The sequence below is a fragment of the Columba livia genome, chromosome 5 (assembly GCF_036013475.1).
Source record: "Columba livia isolate bColLiv1 breed racing homer chromosome 5, bColLiv1.pat.W.v2, whole genome shotgun sequence".
Taxonomy (NCBI): Eukaryota; Metazoa; Chordata; class Aves; order Columbiformes; family Columbidae; genus Columba; species Columba livia.
The window spans coordinates 15,964,538-15,982,494 of NC_088606.1; the positions used below are offsets into that span (position 1 = coordinate 15,964,538).

The 17,957-nt window shown below is 44.0% G+C and overlaps 1 protein-coding gene across 10 annotated transcripts in view; it reads right to left on the reverse strand.

Moving 5' to 3' along the window:
• TUNAR (TCL1 upstream neural differentiation-associated RNA) overlaps positions 1–17,957 on the reverse strand; it is a 175,543-nt gene that overhangs the window by 131,418 nt on the left and 26,168 nt on the right. The gene's annotated exons all lie outside the window — the stretch shown is intronic.

Consider the following 17,957-nt stretch of genomic DNA (forward strand, 5'->3'; position numbering starts at 1 on the left):
CATCCCTCCAGCTCTCTGTGCACTTCTCTCTGAAACAGGGTCCAGCAGACAGAGCTCTGAGCATCCCTGACCTCCTTTCTACAGACTGACCCACTATCACAGTAACTTACTGCTGAAATTTTTAAGCAGCTAATTAGACTGCTAGCAACAGGAGTGAGCTACTTCTTAGCCCGCAAAGCTAGGTTTCCTAGAGGACAGCAAAATGCACATTTCACCTGTAAATGGTTGAGGGTGTCCTCAGTTTCAATGCTGGGAAAGGGAATTGTCAAGCAGAACATGCCACACTGGATACTGTTTTTCTTGATTTTAAAAGCAAAAGCTAAATAGAGTTGGATCTGTTTAATTTCTTCAGCATCAACACAAACTTACTTGCAGCAGGATGCACTAAAAATTTGTTCTTGTTCCTCTGTTCACATGCCCCTTATTCAGACACATCCTTCCACTGGACTTATCTGGGGGTGAGTCAGCTGATCGGAGCCAGCCCAGCGAGAGCCGGAGCCGGTGGGGTTCAGCCGACCACGAGGTTCAGCCGAGATTAGGAAGCTCAGAGGGAAACGTACAGGGACAGCGTGATTCCCGGCGAGTCCCGATCCCCGCAGCCGCGGTAGCCATTGCGAGAGAGCGGCTGACGTGGCGGGGGTCGTTCCTACGGTGACGGTGATCACACCCCCTCCCCTTGCCTTGAAAAAGCCTTTGGGAGGGCAGCAACTAGTCTCTGCCCACCAGGTGCAAGGGAGGAGCAACCAGCTTGTGTAGCGGGTGAGTCCCACCCACACTGTGCTGTAGCAGCGGGTGTGGTAGCTTGTGCAGCAGGGTGCAGAGAGCACTTGTCTCTTGTCAGCCCCTTTAACTTATTGCCAGCATCCCAGACTGCTGACGATCATGGTCGCCTCCAGGAGGAGAGCTTGTCTCAAACAGACTGTGGCTACGCAGACTGAGGAGGTTCTGTCCCAAACAGTGGCTGTTCAGGTCTCCGGCTGCAGGGAGTGCCAGAGCCTGCTGCTGCTGGGGAAGGGAGGCCAGCAGTCCACCTGTGTGAGGTGTGAGCAGGTGCAAGATCTTCTTGACATGGTTGTGAAACTTAAGGAGGAGGTTGAGACACTGAGGACCATCAGGGAGTGCGAAAGGGAGATTGACTGGTGGAGTAACACCCTGACGTGCCAGTCGGAAAGGTCCCAGGGAGGTACCCCCCAAAAGGAGATGGACCTCCTGCCCTCTTGGACAGAGGCAGAAGTCCTGAGATGGCCCCGCCCTGGTTGCTGTCGGGCAGAGGTAGGTGACCTAAAAGATGACGAGGGTTGGAAGCGTATTCCAGTTCGGCGTCACGGGCAGCCCCCCTCCCTGCCTGCTTTGTCCCCCAGGTGCCCCTCCGTAATAGGTTTGAGGCCCTGGATCTTGAAGAAGAGGTAGGTGAGGAGGTGGTGCCAAGCCTGCCTACAAGATCACATAGGAAGAGGCGGTTGACTTCACAACTTAAGACTGCCTCTGATAAGAAAGAAAGAAGTGTGATTGTAATAGGAAATTCCCTTCTGAAAGGAACAGAGGGCCCAATATGCAGAGTTGACCCTCATCTTAGGGAAGTTTGTAGTCTACCTGGAGCCCGGATCAAGGATATGGCTAGAGAGCTCCCCAAACTGGTGCACCTGACAGACTACTACCCGCTGCTGGTCTTCCAGACAGATGGGGAGGAAGCTGCTTCCCGTAGTCTGAGGGGAATGAAGAATGATTTCAAGGTCTTGGGAAGGATGGTGAAAGACTCAGGGGCTCAAGTGATCTTCTCTTCACTCCTTCCATCTTCAAGTGACGATGTGGGATGGAATAGGAAAATTCAGTCTCTAAATGGTTGGCTCCAAGACTGGTGCTACAGGCAGGGCTTTGGATTCTTTGATAATGGTTGGTTTTATAAGACACCAGTCCAGACAGTGTCACGCAGGAAAGGTTTATCTCGCAGGAGCAAAAGGATGCTGGGACAGGAATTAGCTGGGCTTATTTGGAGAGCTTTAAACTAGGCTCGAAGGGGGATGGGGTTGTAGCTGGGCTTGTCTCAGTGGGGCAGCATTCTAAAACTGATGAGGACCGGGTGGCCTCCTACGCCCCTAGGGAGAAATTGGTGTGCTCTGCTCGCTCCCTGAAATGCCTGTAAACCAATGCACACAGCATGGGGAATAAGCAGGAGGAGTTAGAATCCTGTGTTCGGTCGGGAGATTATAATCTGGTGGCAATTACAGAAACATGGTGGGACAGCACATATGACTGGAATGTGGTCATGGATGGCTATGTCCTTTTCAGGAAAGACAGGCCAGCCAGGTGTGGTGGTGGAGTTGCTCTCTATGTGAGAGAGCAACTACAATGTACTAAATTCTGCCCAGGAGTGGATGACGAATGAGTTGAGAGTGTATGGGTCAGGATCAAGGGGCAGGCTGGCAGGGGTGACACTGTTGTGGGCGTCTGTTACAGGCCACCAGATCAGGCTGAGGAAGTTGATGAGGCCTTCTATGGGCAGTTGAGAGTGGCCTCACAGTCACAGGCCCTGGTTGTTGTGGGTGATTTTAACTTCCCTGATGTTTGCTGGAAGGACCATTCAGCCAGCCAGCCACAGTCCAGGAGGTTCCTCCAGTGCATTGATGATAACTTCCTCATGCAGATGGTGGAGGAGCCGACTAGGAGAGGTGCACTGCTGGATCTCATCCTCACTAACAAGGAGGGTCTGGTCGAAGCAGGTTGAGGGCTGCCTGGGTTGCAGTGACCATGAGATGGTGGAGTTCAGTATCTTGTGTGGCAGGAACAGAATAGCAAGTAGAATTGCAACCCTGGACTTTAGCAGGGCTAACTTTGGCCTTTTCAAGCAATTGCTGGGGGAAATCCCATGGGCAAGACTGCTTGAAGGTAAAGGGGCCCAAGATAGCTGGATTGCATTCAGAGATTGCTTCTTCCACGCTCAGGATCAGAGCATCCCCACACGTAGGAAGTTAAGGAAGGGAGCCAGGAGGCCTGCGTGGTTGAATAGGGATCTGTTGGGTATGCTCAAGCAGAAGAGGAGAGTTTACAGGTCATGGAAGCAGGGGCTGGCCACTTGGGAAGAATATAAGGCTGCTGTTAGAGGATGTAGGAAGGCAGCTAGGATAGCCAAGGCCTCCTTAGAATTACAGCTGGCGAGAGGGGTCAAGAACAGCAAAAAGAACTTTTTCAAATACATAGCAGATAAAACTAACACCAGAGGCAATGTAGGCCCACTGATGAATGGGGTGGGTGACCTGGTGGCAGAAGATACAGAGAAGGCAGAATTATTGAATGCCTTCGTCTCTGTCTACTCTGCCGGAGGCTGTCCTGGGGAGCCCTGCACCCCTGAGACCCCGGATGAAGCCAGGTCAATGGAGGAGTTTGCTTTAGTCGATGAGGACTGGGTTAGGGAGCAATTAAATAGTCTGGACATCCATAAATCCATGGGTCCAGATGGGATGCATCCGTGGGTGCTGAGGGAGCTGGCTGAAGTCATTGCTGGACCACTCTCCAACATCTTTGCCAAGTCTTGGGAAACGGGGGAGGTGCCCAAGGATTGGAGGAAAGCAAATGTCACTCCAGTCTTCAAAAAGGGCAAGAAGGAGGACCCAGGTAATTATAGACCGGTCAGCCTCACCTCTGTCCCTGGGAAAGTAATGGAACAGCTTATCCTTGGTGCCATCTCAAGGCATATCAAGGATAAGAGGGTTATTAGGGGCAGTCAGCATGGCTTTACCAAGGGTAAGTCATACTTGACCGACCTCATAGCCTTTTATGAGAATGTAACAAGGTGGATGGATGATGGCAGAGCGGTGGATGTGGTCTACCTTGACTTCAGTAAAGCCTTTGACACAGTCTCCCACAGCATCCTCACAGATAAGTTGAGGAGGTGTGGTGTAGACAATAGAGTAGTGAGGTGGGTTGCAAACTGGCTTAAGGAGAGAAGCCAGAGAGTGGTAGTCAATGGTGCGGAGTCTAGTTGGAGGCCAGTATCTAGTGGAGTGCCTCAGGGGTCAGTACTGGGGCCAATATTGTTCAATATATTCATTAACGATTTAGATGAGGGAATAGAGTGTACTATCAGCAAGTTTGCTGATGACACTAAGCTGGGAGGAGTGGCTGACATGCCAGAAGGCTGTGTTGCTGTCCAGTGGGACCTGGACAGGCTGGAGAGTTGGACAGGGAATAACCTAATGAAATTTAATAAGGGAAAGTGTAGAGTCCTGCATCTGGGCAGGAACAAACCCAGGTTCCAGTATAGGCTGGGGAATGACCTATTAGAAAGCAGTGTAGGGGAAAGGGACCTGGGGGTCCTGGTGGACAACAGGATGACCATGGGCCAGCACTGTGCCCTTGCGGCCAGGAAGGCCAATGGCATCCTGGGGTGTATTACAAGAGGGGTGGTTGGTAGACCTCGAGAGAGGTCCTCCTTCCCCTCTACTCTGCCCTGGTGAGACCCCATCTGGAATATTGTGTCCATTTCTGGGCCCCTCAGTTCCAGAAGGACAGGGAACTGCTGGAGAGGGTCCAGCGTAGGGCAATGAAGATGATTAAGGGATTGGAGCACCACCCTTATGAAGAAGGGCTGAGGGAGTTGGATCTCTTTAGTTTGGAGAAGAGGAGACTAAGAGGGGACCTTATTAATGTTTATAAATATATAAAGGGTGAGTGCCATGAGGATGGAGCCAGGCTCTTCTCAGTGGCAAACAATGATAGGACAAGGGGTAATGGGATCAAGCTGGAACACAAGAAGTTCCACTTAAGTTTGAGAAAAAACTTCTTCTCAGTAAGGGGGACAGAGCACTGGAACAGGCTGCCCAGGAGGGTTTTGGAGTCTCCTTCTCTGGAGACATTCAAAACCCGCCTGGACATGTTCCTGTGCAACCTCACTTAGACGTTCCTGCTCCAGCAGGGGGATTGGACTAGATGATCTTTTGAGGTCCCTTCCAATCCCAAACATACTGTGATACTGTGATAGTGTGAGTGAGAAGTTGGGCTGCTCCTAAAACACTGGCTGAAAGCCCTATCTAGAAACCTCATTTTCAAACACAAGCAATTTAGCTTGCCAACCAGTATAAAAAATAAAAAAAAATAGGGTTGAGAAATGTACCAACAGTGAAGATAAACAGAATAACATAGAATACCTGTTCTCCAAACTATAATAGTATTTCACAGTCCTCAGTTAACTTCTAGATCTAGCAATTTCATTTTTCCCTGCTCGCAGCACACTGAACCCACAGTATTAGGTTGTTGGGTCTCACAGGGTGGTCATGCCCAGTGTAGACTGTCACCAGCCAGTGACAGGAACCATTTTGGCCCCGCAGGCCATTCCCAGCTGGTGAGCAGCCCCTGCTCCGGCTCACAGTGCGGCCAGCAGCACAGCCCTCCTGCACGGAGGGAAGTCCAAATGGGGGGTCTGCAGAAAGCATCCTGCCTCCCTGGCACAATTCCTGCATCAGGTGCCTCATGCAAGGGCTCTGAAAAGCTGCCTTCATCTAGGCAAACCTAAAGAAACCTCCCACTTCACTCTCATGTCCAGGTATGATGAGAGACCAAGAAAACTCTTGTTGCTGTGGTCAGCACTTTTGCCTGGGCTCTGTCCCCAAAAATGATGGACAACACTAAAGTCTGCCAGCCTGAGAAGGAACAACAGTTCACAAGATGGTTTAACAACTGTGGAAAGCTTCTTACCATTGCCATGTCTCTTTCAGTGGGACTTATTGGCAGAAACCACTGAATTATTATTTGACTACTTCTCATATTTAAATGGGACAGGCCTTGCAGTTTTACCAGACATCTTTAAGTGACAATGAGTTGGGAATACAGAAAAAAGAGAAAGGGCCAGCATAGCCTTAACTTACATCTACAGGGTCCACATTGTTCTTGCACAACAGAATCCTTTTAGCTCCTTAGTATTGACCACAAATTAATTTATGAAATATATAACTGAACTTCTATATTATTTTTAATTATTGCAATTAATGTGGCCATTTTAATAGCAATAACTCTTTGGGGAAAATGTTGAGTAAATAAGATTTTAAATTCTTCTAGATATCACCCGTGGCTGGAGAAAGAATACAGTAAATGGTTTAATACATCATTGCTAGTCAGTGACTAAGCCATGACAAGGTAAGAGAACAGGTTATCTGAGTTGTTTAAAGGTCTTTCTTCTAATCAAACCCAGCTACATCTTTGTCGGAGGCAATATTCTTTTTCCGGCAGCTCCTGCACCTCTGTACATCATTTAATCCCGAATCTCCCTTTCAAGGCACTTCAATAACCTCTTGACAATTGTAGCTTCACCTCATGCGTGGCACAACCAGCAGAGAGTGGGCACTGGACATTCAGTGGGAACACCACCCATGCCCAGGCGAGCTGCCACAGAGCTTCCCCAGCCACCGCAGCCACGTGTTTCACCTCCAGGCAAGGAGATGTGGCCGCAGGCATGAAGCCAGTGAACTGCATGGAGCGGTGACTAGCAGCAAGCTGAACTCCAGCTAGAAAATATTTCGCATGACTAAGTACTACTTCAATAGGAAAATAAACCTTTATCCAGAACCACCCAAAACCACTTGTCCCTGGTATATTACAGCTCCCATCACAGAACACAAGTGCTCTGCAGTATAAAGTGGGGAAGGAATATTGTCCCCCTTTTGGGACCCAGTCAAGTTACTTGACAAGGTCCCGTTTGTCAGTGAAGTTGCATACACTGCCATCACCTGTCACATGTGCAAAGTAAACATACGTAAAGCCTGAGCTTTTTAATTTAAGCTGATACTTTTAACGTTTTGCAAGTGTGAAGTAAGAAGCTTGCACACACTTGGTTGACAGATGGTAACCTCAGGAAGCAGCAGTTCACCTGGATCCCTGAGCCAGCATTCAGGGAGCTACACAGAGACAAATCACAAGCCACACAGAAAATCTACAGGCAAGGAGAGAACCCAGCATCAGTTTCTAACATCTTCAGTCACTATTCCAACTATGTAGTTTCAGCTTCAGGTTTGAACCTTTTAAACAATTACAACCCCAACAGTTTTTATTAATATTAAGTTCTTTATTACTCAGATGGGTTTATGTTGCACATTTTAGTGAAACACTGTTTCCAATTATTATTTTTTGGACAGCAACTGATGTTTTCATTGCCAACAATAGCTCTCAAGGTCCCTTAAAAGCGTAAGTATTTATTGGTAACTAAAGTTATAGTTGCCTGGTACTTTTTAAATAGTTTTTTACGGTCCAAATATTCCATAAGCTTTTTCTTATTTGTCAAAACACAGCATCACAATATAAACATCAGATATATTTGTAGAATTTTGGGAATGAAAACCTTTTTATTACTTTTATGTTATTTAATTTCAGTGCATTTGTTTTATATTTAATCCTACTGTAAGCATAAGTGGTATGTGTTTGTTCCTTGCTACAGACTGTGCTTAGGACTTAAAACAGTCTAGTTCCACAACTTCTGATAAAACATTTGCCATTTTATGACAAGTTCCACTCAAACCTCCATTTCTAAATTTTTAAAACTTTGATGCAAAAAAGTTCATAAACAAGGAAAAAAAAATCCTGCCCTGAAACACTGAAGTGAATGTAGATAGCACAGAAAGTATTCAGTATGGCACAATAAACCACACAGAGTAGGGTCAGCAGCACAGATCGCACATAATGTGACCATGGGCACTTATGTACATGGACAGAAATGATATATTGATTAGCAATCTGAGATGGACCATCTGTTGCTGGCTATCTAAAATGTTACAACCCATATATGTATAGATAATAACTTTCCACCCAGCAAACCTGCTTGGGCATTTTCACTGCTCCACCTCTTTCCCCTTTTAGTTTTAACCCAGGCCCCCAGATATTCAGCCTGATTATCTGCCATAGAAGAAATCCTAATTTGTACAAGAGGTAAACAGGCATTTAAGACAGTGCACATCAGGTATTTTCAGAAGTGTTCACAACCACCCTGGGTATAATTTAACTATTAATGTCACTTCTTAACCCCACACTGGCAGTCTCCTCTCTGCTATTTTCAGACCTGGAGCTCTTCAGGTGGGAATAGAGGTTGCCTAAGGGTCAGCAAAAAGGGGTTCCTGGCTCCGTTTAAATTACAATGTAGGTTTCTTTGCAAATGCAAAGATTACATCTGGTGTGCCACACACTGCAGTTTCCCCACTGTCACAATCCAGGCTGCAATTTCTGCAGCTGACAATATATGAGAGGAACAGCCGAAAAGCCACATGCTGCTCTGTTCCAGATAGACGTATTATCCCAAGTCTTTGGATCATTGCACCAAAGAGAGAAAGTTAGGCCAAAAGATGCCTAAAGGCAAGGAGTGATTTATGAATATTGCAGCTTTCTTAAATATCTTTGAAGTATGCAAATTCCAGAATTAGGTACCGGTGTGATCCAAATACTAATGCATCTTCATGCTCTAAAGACATTGAGCACACAGAGAAAACGGGTTGTTGGACTTAAGCCATAGCTTCAGCATGAGACAGGTTTATCCTACTGGCCTGTTCTATAGGTGCGTGTCTTTGCCATGACCTACCCATAAGCAAGGAGAAGAGATTATGTGATCACCATTTCTTGCAATCACTGTAGTTCCTTCTAAGATGAGACTCTGGCACGTGGGGAGCAAAGGAGCTCCCTCCAGATCCAGCCTGGGCCTGAGGCTCAGGGAGAGGAGCAGTCCCACCCATCAAGATTCCAAACACAGTGCTGGCTTAATGTGGACTGATCAAACATGGGACAGCCTGATCCCCTGTGGCACTGAAACAAGCCGTGTTCAGAGTGACACTCCGGTCACTCATTAATAGAGCAGTTGTTTTGCTGAGAGATTACACAGAGGTGTTCAACCCAAATAGGCTCTAGTTAGAGCTTGCATTTAATTAGGCTTACAGAAACTTCAGTGGCACGGTGGTTATGACTGCCAGTGTTTTGTTCCACAGTGAGATCTTAACAAATTTCTGAAACAAAGTTCCCTGATGAAGAAAGAAAAGATTAGAAAAAATCTTTGAAGAATTCCACAAGGAAGATTCAAAAAAGATTCACACCCTGAAAAAATCTTGTGTCAGAAAATTAACTGCAAGGTGAATAATAACTTTACTGTTTGCAGAAATTAAAGGTTGGATATGACTCTAGGGCTGTATTTAAGATGTTCAGACAGAAAGTGAGTGCTGACAGCAAGGACATATAACTCAGATGAGATGGCTTCAGATGGGCCACCTGAACAACAGAGGAACAGACACAGCAATTGAACAAACTGAAGACACGTCATCATGGAACATCACAACCGAGACTATGACTTTGTTTCCAGTTCTCCTTGAGCAAGCTTGCTTATACACACAGATCCCAGGCAACAGCTACTCTAATTCAGCAACAAAGAAAGAATACTCAAGTTTTGGCTGCCTGCACCATTTCTCAGTGTGGGAACTTGCAAAATAAAGGCAGCAGCTGTCTATGTGGAGGACATCCACCAGGGGCTCTGCATGCTGCCACCACAGTGTCCACATGCAGATTTGAGCTGAAGTACAGCCACAGACACCAGCACTGTACCTCCAGAGAACACATCTACCACAGGTGCTGGGAGGACAACAGGCATTTCTATAGGCAGAGGCTATTTAATTTTTCCTAGCTGAAATCAGTGCTTACAGATAACAACTAATGCTTTGGTTCATAGCTAACAATTTTATTCTCTTGCTTCTTTCCCCTCCACATCCCCTTTCATGCTACTGAGAAGCCAACAAGGAGGTTGGAAGGAAAACACTCCGTGACTTCAAGGCTATGACTCGTGCAGAATTCACTCTATTATTTAACCTAGGAAGGAATTAAAACATATTTACATTAAATCTTAAAGCACACCTGCTCTGCTACACTGAAAGCTTCTTTAACTTTAGACAGATTAATGGTCTTCAATAATATAATATGGATTTCCCCCCCAGCCCCCATTTCTTTCCAGCTCTGATGTCTGGCAATCAAATTCAAACCTCTATTGTAAACGCTGCAAACTGGGTGTGGCAGAATGCAAACCCCCCTCTCTCCCCCTCCCTCCTTCAGTATGGAAGGAGTAGGCACATCTCCCTCTTTCTCTGCTACTTGAGGCTAACAGCTTCTTTTGTTTGGCCCCAGAGCACCCTGGCCAGGGCCATTAGGAGAAGGGAGTGCCGAGCCACTGGGCGCCTGCGGCCAGTGTAAGGCTTCAGGGGCACCCACAGCCAGTGTGGGGGGTGCAGAGAAGCTTCTAGAGTGCCTGCAGTCAGATCTGATCAGATAAAAACGGGATTCTCGTCGAGACTCCGCCCATTGTGTGGGTCTCTCGGAGCACGAGCAAGATGCTGCCGCCGAGAGCCCCCCCGGGATGGAGACTCCGCTTGCCTCGCCACCACGGCTGTGAGTAAAACTTCTCGCAGGATTGCGAGTATATTTATACTTTCCGTGCACATATGCACGTATAACTTTCCGCGCTCCATATGAGCGCGTGTAAAATTAATCCTCGCAGAATTGCGGGTGTATTTTCCTTCCGTGCACATATGCACGTGTAACTTTCCATGCACATTTGCACGCGTACTTTAAATTATTTCCTCGCGGAATCGCGAGTGTATTTTCCTCCCGTGCTTCCACATAAGCACGTGTAATATTCCGTACACATTTGCACGTGTAAGTAAATTAACCCTCGCAGGATTGCAAGTGTATTATAAATTTACCCTCGAGGAATCGCGAGTGTACACTTTCCGTACTCACTACGAGTACGTGTATCTCTTTAAAAAATAATTCCGCACCGTGTTTAGGCAAGTGTGTACTTCTCCGGGACTGGGGGACAGCCCCGGCATTGTTTTGAGTGAAGCCACATGCATGCACTCTGTGGACCGCCTGTTGTGTTAGCTGCTGCCCCTTAATAATTTTCCTCAACAGATATCTGAACCTTTATTTAAGTCACTTTTGGAGTGCTAAAACCCTGTTTCTCACCAGTTTAATAAAAGTTGGTTTTGGACCTTGTTGTCCCTTAAATTAACCTACGGGGTGCCTCCGTGACACTGGGTTAACAAACAAAAGTTAACAAACTTTTGCAAGGCAAATTTTTTTTCTAAAGGCATGAAACACTACATATAGCATGCACTTAGGTTTCATATTTATTTATTTATTTATTTAGGTGGGGTTGCTTTTTGTCTGTGCCTTTGGGCATGTTGTTTTGTTTAACTGGAAAGGTTTGTTTCATTCATTTTCTTGGTGGCAGGGTAATAAGGAGGAGGGAGGGAAGAGGGGAAAGAATGAAGAAATTAAGAGCCCAAGGTTTTCTGCTGTGGAATCATGCAATAATCCATAAAGCACTACACATACAGCATTTAGAAGAACGTAGAGAAGTGAAAACACAATATCCTCTGATACTAAATCTTAAAGAAGATGAAGATAAACTCCTTTTTGTTCAGCACTAAGAACCAGTTTGTTCCAACAGCAAAAGATTGTTTCTAACACTATTTATTTCCCATGTTTAACAAATACATCAGATCTGTGCTCCAACCCTCACTGTAGTATATATAAGCTCTTGAAGAAGGCAGGTCTGCCTGCATTTTAATAACTGCCCCTCCTATGTCCTCTAACATCAGGAACAGAGAAGATGGGAGAGCTCCCCACAGCAGCCAGCCCTGTGCAGGGGGTGTCAGCATTCACACACCACTTCAGGAGCCACAATATATATAATACCTCGCTGGTTATTTATACCAACATGGGCTGGCATTGCCAAGCCACTGACTCCATTTCTGGCTTCCTGCAAGTTGATGATTTAATTTTTACCTTGCAGATTATCTTTAACCAGAGGGAAAAGTTCATCCTAAAATATCCCTGAGTAATCTCGTGATTAAATTTCCTGTTGTTCTTATTTGTAAAGTTTTCTTTGCCTTCACTGTTCTTTCTTTACTCGTTTCCATCTCCTGGGACGCTCTTCACATTTTATTTTTAAACCCCAAGCATTTCTACTCCTCCATCAATTTCCATTATGTGTAGGATTTACGCTTTTTTCCTGTCCTATTCAGATGCATAATGCATTAGCTTGGTTGAAAACTTCTGCAGGTTCTTCAAGACTGCACAATGTTTAAGATAAACTGATTTCCCACACTAGTCAGCTCAGTAAATTTAATGCCTCAAGCACCGTAATAACATGGTTTTAAATAGACTGCTGAAATATTAATCTTAGTGTTCATTACTCTCTTACTCTGCCTCTGTTGTTTGACATCTCTTCTCATGCCATCCAATGGCCTCTCTATGTTTCTATATCCTCTGGACATCATCACATCCATCGGATGACTCACATCGTGGGAGAGCTGTGTGTTCTAAGTCTTGCTGTGTTCCAAAGGAACGCACTCTTTGTTCTTCACACAGAGTCCGTTTTCTTTGAAATATCTGACCTGCCTTTCAAAAAATCTCCTCTTCAAGTTTAAAGATCTATTTATGTTAAAGTCTGTAACACTGTAGGTACCTTAGGCAATCAAACTCTAGCCTTATCTTTTCTCCTGGGACAAGGTATTCCTCTAGTTGTTCTGCCAAGTCACAAAAAAGTAAATGAGCCCCTCAGCATTTCCCTTGCTGCAGGCAAGGCAGCAAACTGAAATGAAGGACATTGTGAAATAGGATCGCAAACATAAGCTGTAATACTGGACAATGGCATTAGAAATTGAAAAATATACTGTTTAAAGAGGGACTCTGTTCAGGCAATCTTTTCTAAAAGTTTTATATTCTATCCCACTGGCATTCAGAATGAGCTTTGATTTTGTTATTCAATTATGATACACAATATTCAATGCATAGAATTTTGTTATGTATGTAGTATAAAAACATGTTTCTAACTATGGTTTTGTGTCATCCTCCCAATTTAGTCAAGCTGTTATCAACTGGCCATGAATATATTAAGAGTAGAAATGAGAAACCTTCAAACCACCCAAGGAGACAGGCTATGGAACAAATGCACAATTGGGGAAGTGGGAGGAAAAAAAATTTGGTAGCTAACTTTAAAGCAAAGACACTTTTGCAAGAGGAATGGTAGTTGCCTCCAGCAGCAGGACCCCAGGTTTGGTGAGCAGAAAAGCCCTTCTGCTCCTGGTGGCCCTGTTCCTACCTTCAGCAAGAATCTACTCAGTACAGCAGAGCCAGCAGATGCAGCGCTGCATCCCTTTGGATAGACCGCATACCTATTGCCCTGCGTACTGATTACAGACCTAAAGACTTTCCTGTGTCTTCCTCAAAAAGAATGTTCCACAGCTTAGCATCAGGAAACTCATCTTTTGTTCCTTAAGTTTTTAGCTAGACCACACACACGAAAACAACACATCAACAACAAACTACCCAAACGGTGCTTTGGAGAAAGCAGCTTGTAGGCCTAGGCGAGTTTTATGCTTCACATTGCTATTAATGAAGATAAAGACTTAACTCTTGTGAACTTCTGGCAAGTGCCCTGTGGCTCACCAGTTTAGCATCCCACAATTCATCCAGCACAAACATTATGCCCTGCTGCAGGCATCATTTCCTGTTTATGAGCACACAGTAGTCATCTTAGTCTTCTCTGAAAGACTGAATCTCATCCAAGCTTAGTGTGCAAGACCTGACCTTGACCTGCAAGTTTTATCCTCAGAACAAATAAGAGATCCAGGGCTCACTGCTTGGCTGTCTCACCAAATGTTTCTCCTTTGCAAGAACAGGCTGTTTGATGATTGCCAGTTGAAAAAACTCTATTTTTAGGTAGTAAAAATGATCCTTAAGATTCTCTCATGTCATGGTGAGACACATGAAAATACTTATTCTTTTCCTTGGAGTTTTTTGTCCTGTGTGGGAGGAACAGGATGAACACAGAGATGCATGAGGTAGAACATCACTTTTTCCTCAGTTACTTACACTCCACACTGCAGTCAGATGCCTGGGAACAGCAAATAAAGATGCTAACCTAGATCAAAAGTATCTTCTGAATCCAGTCACCCACCTCTGGGTATGGCCAAGACATGCATGAACAATAAACGAATGAGCCAAATATATTCTCTTTGACTTTGTCTAAACAAAATGGAATAAAGTGACTGCACAGGATTGTTTTGGTTGAAGTGATTGACATTCATATTTTCCTCAAAGCAATTTCATAACTCTGCATACAGGTTTCATAACAACCACCAAAAAAGCAGCAAAAGGCACCAGGGAAGTTCCAGCTCTAAAGAATTTTGTTCATAACTGATGGAAAACATAAGTGGTCTTCATATCATTTGTAGAGTAGGCTCATGGGTGGAAGGAAAAAAGTATAAGGGCCTTACAAAAAAAAAAAAAAAAAAGAACAAACCAAAATTAAAGATAGAAAGATACATTTAACATTTCCAGCCACAAACAGTCCAGTTCAGTTTTACTTTCAGTTTGCAATTACCTAAGACTTTATCTCATTTATATGGCAATAACTTGCCTCATGTCAACTCAACAAGCAGAGATGGCGGCTACTCAGAGCCAGCTCCTCAAATGCTGCGGCTCCTGGAGCCTCCCGGAGCAGGCGGATGGACCTCGCTGGGCTCAGAGCGCCAATTAGACCTGCCAATGAGCCAGGCCTAGCAGTGCTGTGAGAAGCATAACAAATCCTGGGAATTTCTTGTGGCTTCGAATTTAACTTAACTCTTTGTAGTATTGCTCACACTCAGCATGAAAACATTTTTAGAGATATTTGGTTGCCCAGAGAAGGGGAGACTTACTGCAGCAGTTCGGAAAGAACTGTTTGTCAATAAGAAGCAGTAAAATTTCATGGCAAGGTTCAGAAATTATTCCAGGATGGTGACTATAGCTGCAAAGCTGTATTTTCAGTAAAATTCTAATTAAAGATAGATAAAGTAGGAAAACAGGCCAAGACAGATCTAAACATTAATGAGAGATAAAGGCTTTGGTCTTTTGCAGTTTCAGGGGTAATTACTAATTGGTGTCTTATCTCCTCACCAAAGCAGAGGAGCCACACAAAGACTTCCGACCAACTCTACGGCTCTCAGATGTATTTAAAAAAAAAAAAAACAAACAACAACAACAAAAAAACCCAAACCACAAAACATAACAAAAGTTAGCCAGGTAGCAAACATCGAGACAGAATGACAGAAAAAGGATCTGGAATACAAAAATACAAATCCTCTATAACAATAGCAAACCTTGCATCACACTCATTATTGAAAGTTCAGCTACTCTAACAAGCACTTTCTCAAAGAAATTAATAGTGGTTTCACCCATAACCCGTTATCCATTTAGAGGCATAAGAGAACATTTAATTTCAACAAGTGATTTCCCACCATAAGCTAGACAGTGAGGTGCAGCAATTGTGTGTACCAGAACTCCAAATGCTGCACAGTGGGTTGTGTTTTAATGACCACAGTCATTAAATACACACTTCCAACCCCTTCAGGATGGAAAAGTGCAAGGGGGGTTTGCACGGCATGGTCATCAAAGCATATCTTCAATGAAAACCAGGCAGGATATGGTGTACAGTGTATGCTTTCTAAAAGGGATCCATGCCTCTCACTAGAAGGAAGTGTATTTTGCAGGTGATAAAAGGACAATAAGAGAACTGATGTTATTTGTGTGGGGGGAAGGAAAAAAAAAAAAGACAGGAATACCAGGGTTTGCTTTATTCCCCTATAATACTAGTACACATTGTGCTTTTTTCTTTCTCAGAAGAGACAGGCAGATTTCAGGAGGATTGTGACTGTTCTCACTCCTTTGCCCCTTTGCAACACTGAGGAAGGGGCAGCCTGCCTGGTTGATGTTGCTGATGGAGCACCGGGAGCCAGGTGCTTTAGGAACACTGCTTTAAAATGCTTTGAATTCAGAACAATGAGTTTTATATGGGATTTTACTTGTCATATTTAAATACAACACAGCAATTTGTATAGAAATATTATTGTATACATAGGCTTGCTTATGGTATAACGAAGGATTTAACATCAATATGTTTGAGGACTGCATTATTCGTTAACACAGAGGATGTTACACATGAATGCCTTAATCCGTACCACTTTACGATAAACCCTGAGCCATACAGTCCAGAGAACGAGTCTTTACAATGTCACTTAGATTTTCCAACCATCAGCAAGGGTTGGGTTTGCATCACATCGTCTCTGAAACCATCCCCTCAGCCATATGTGCTTCAGGTGTGTATTAAGAAAGTGAAATTAAGGTTAGCGGTTCAGAGAAGGTCTGAAAGGGATCTAGAAGTTTTCCTGTAAATTCATCTCTGTCCACCATCCCAGCACTAACAAAACCCATCAATTTCCACCCCAACATAATCATGGTAGCCAAAATCTCAGTCATATCAGACTCATGGAAGTGCCAGGTCATGGAGTGCTGTACTGGGACAGAGGGAAGTCAACGTCAGGGCAGAGGGGATAGAAATACTTTTGTGAAGCACTGGTAAAAAGACGCTAGCCATCAAAAGATACTTTAGCTTTGGACAACCTGAAGTAGCCTTGGGAGAAATGTGTGAAGAGCAGACAACGTAAACAAGACACTGTTTCCCTTAGTTGATATAAGCAGAGCTGAGTTTATAGGCACAGATCAGGAGGTTCACCTTGCAAACCTGAACACAAAGGATTCAGTCTCCTGCCACCTCAGGAGCCAGGGAAGGATTTTTGATACTATGCACTCACAATCTATGCCATCTTGTGAAAAGGAAAACAAAAACAAAACACTAAAAATAAAACATAAGCAGGCATAAAACTACATATCAGTTCAGAACAACAGCATCAATAATGAATTTTCACTATTAATAAATCCTGCCTCCAGAGTTTCCCCAGAAAGTTAATAAATGTTTCATTGCCTTTCAGTCTGAGAAGTAATCCAAAAGAAGACTCTGAAAATCTTGAGGAAATGAGGAGGAATATTTTAAAGTTTAAGTTTTTTGAATGCTTAAAGCTATGAGGAAGTATTAGTGCAGTTTAGCTTTTATTGCATCAGGAGTGTAATAGCTATGGAAGAGATTTAATGAGCAGGATGTACAACGTAATGCTATTAAATGTTTCTCAAGAATAATAGGGTAATATGCCAAAAACTCTACAACCACCACATTGTAGTCTTCAGCAGAAAGAGCATTGCCTCATTGAGATTCCCTCTCCCTCCCAACATGGGTAAATTAGAATTCAAAATACTACACGCACACCGTGTTTGGAAAACCTTGTACGATGGAAAATGTCTCACTTCTGATTTCTCCTGCACAAAAAGAAAATAAAAAAAGGCCACAGACTCAGGGCAGAACGAAAAGTCAAGAAAAGCATCTTACAGTCTGGAAGCTCAAAAAAATGGGGGTAAACCTCATTTGAGGTTGTAACGAAAAGCTGCATCACTAAAGGCTTTAAAAGAATAAGTGAACACACACTAGTAAACATTTTAAATATGTATTCAAAGTCCTATTAGATTCTAATGCTCCTCTGATGATCAAAGCTGACTTTCCTCCTCCGTAAATAATTCAGTACCAAAGAATTTCTTGGCCTGGAAAAAAGCTGAACAATGGGCCGAGATTTTAGATAGTTGCTCTTTTCTGAGAGATTTTGGCCTCAATTTTGACTTTGTGAGGAGAGGTGTCTGCAAAAGATGAAGTCCTGCAAAAAAAGTTGAAGTGTTTGTATTCAGAACTGCAATTTAGAATCAGCATTTTCTGACCTTTATCTGTTAGTGAAAGAAGAAACAGCTGATGGCATGAAAAGAGAACCCTGCAACATAATTTATATAAGATACAGCCACAGGAGAGCAATTTTCTTATTCAAGGGCAAAGTACCATTTTGTTCTAGTTGTGGTCAGAGACACTCACCCTCTGATACAGCATGTTGGCATTACATACTTGGGAGTGCAGATATTTAGGAACCTCATCTAGAGAACATGCCAGAACACAAAATACTATTCTGTGTTTGGGGATGGTTTTTGTTTATTTAATGTTAGATGTGCACCTCTCTAAATAATGAAGA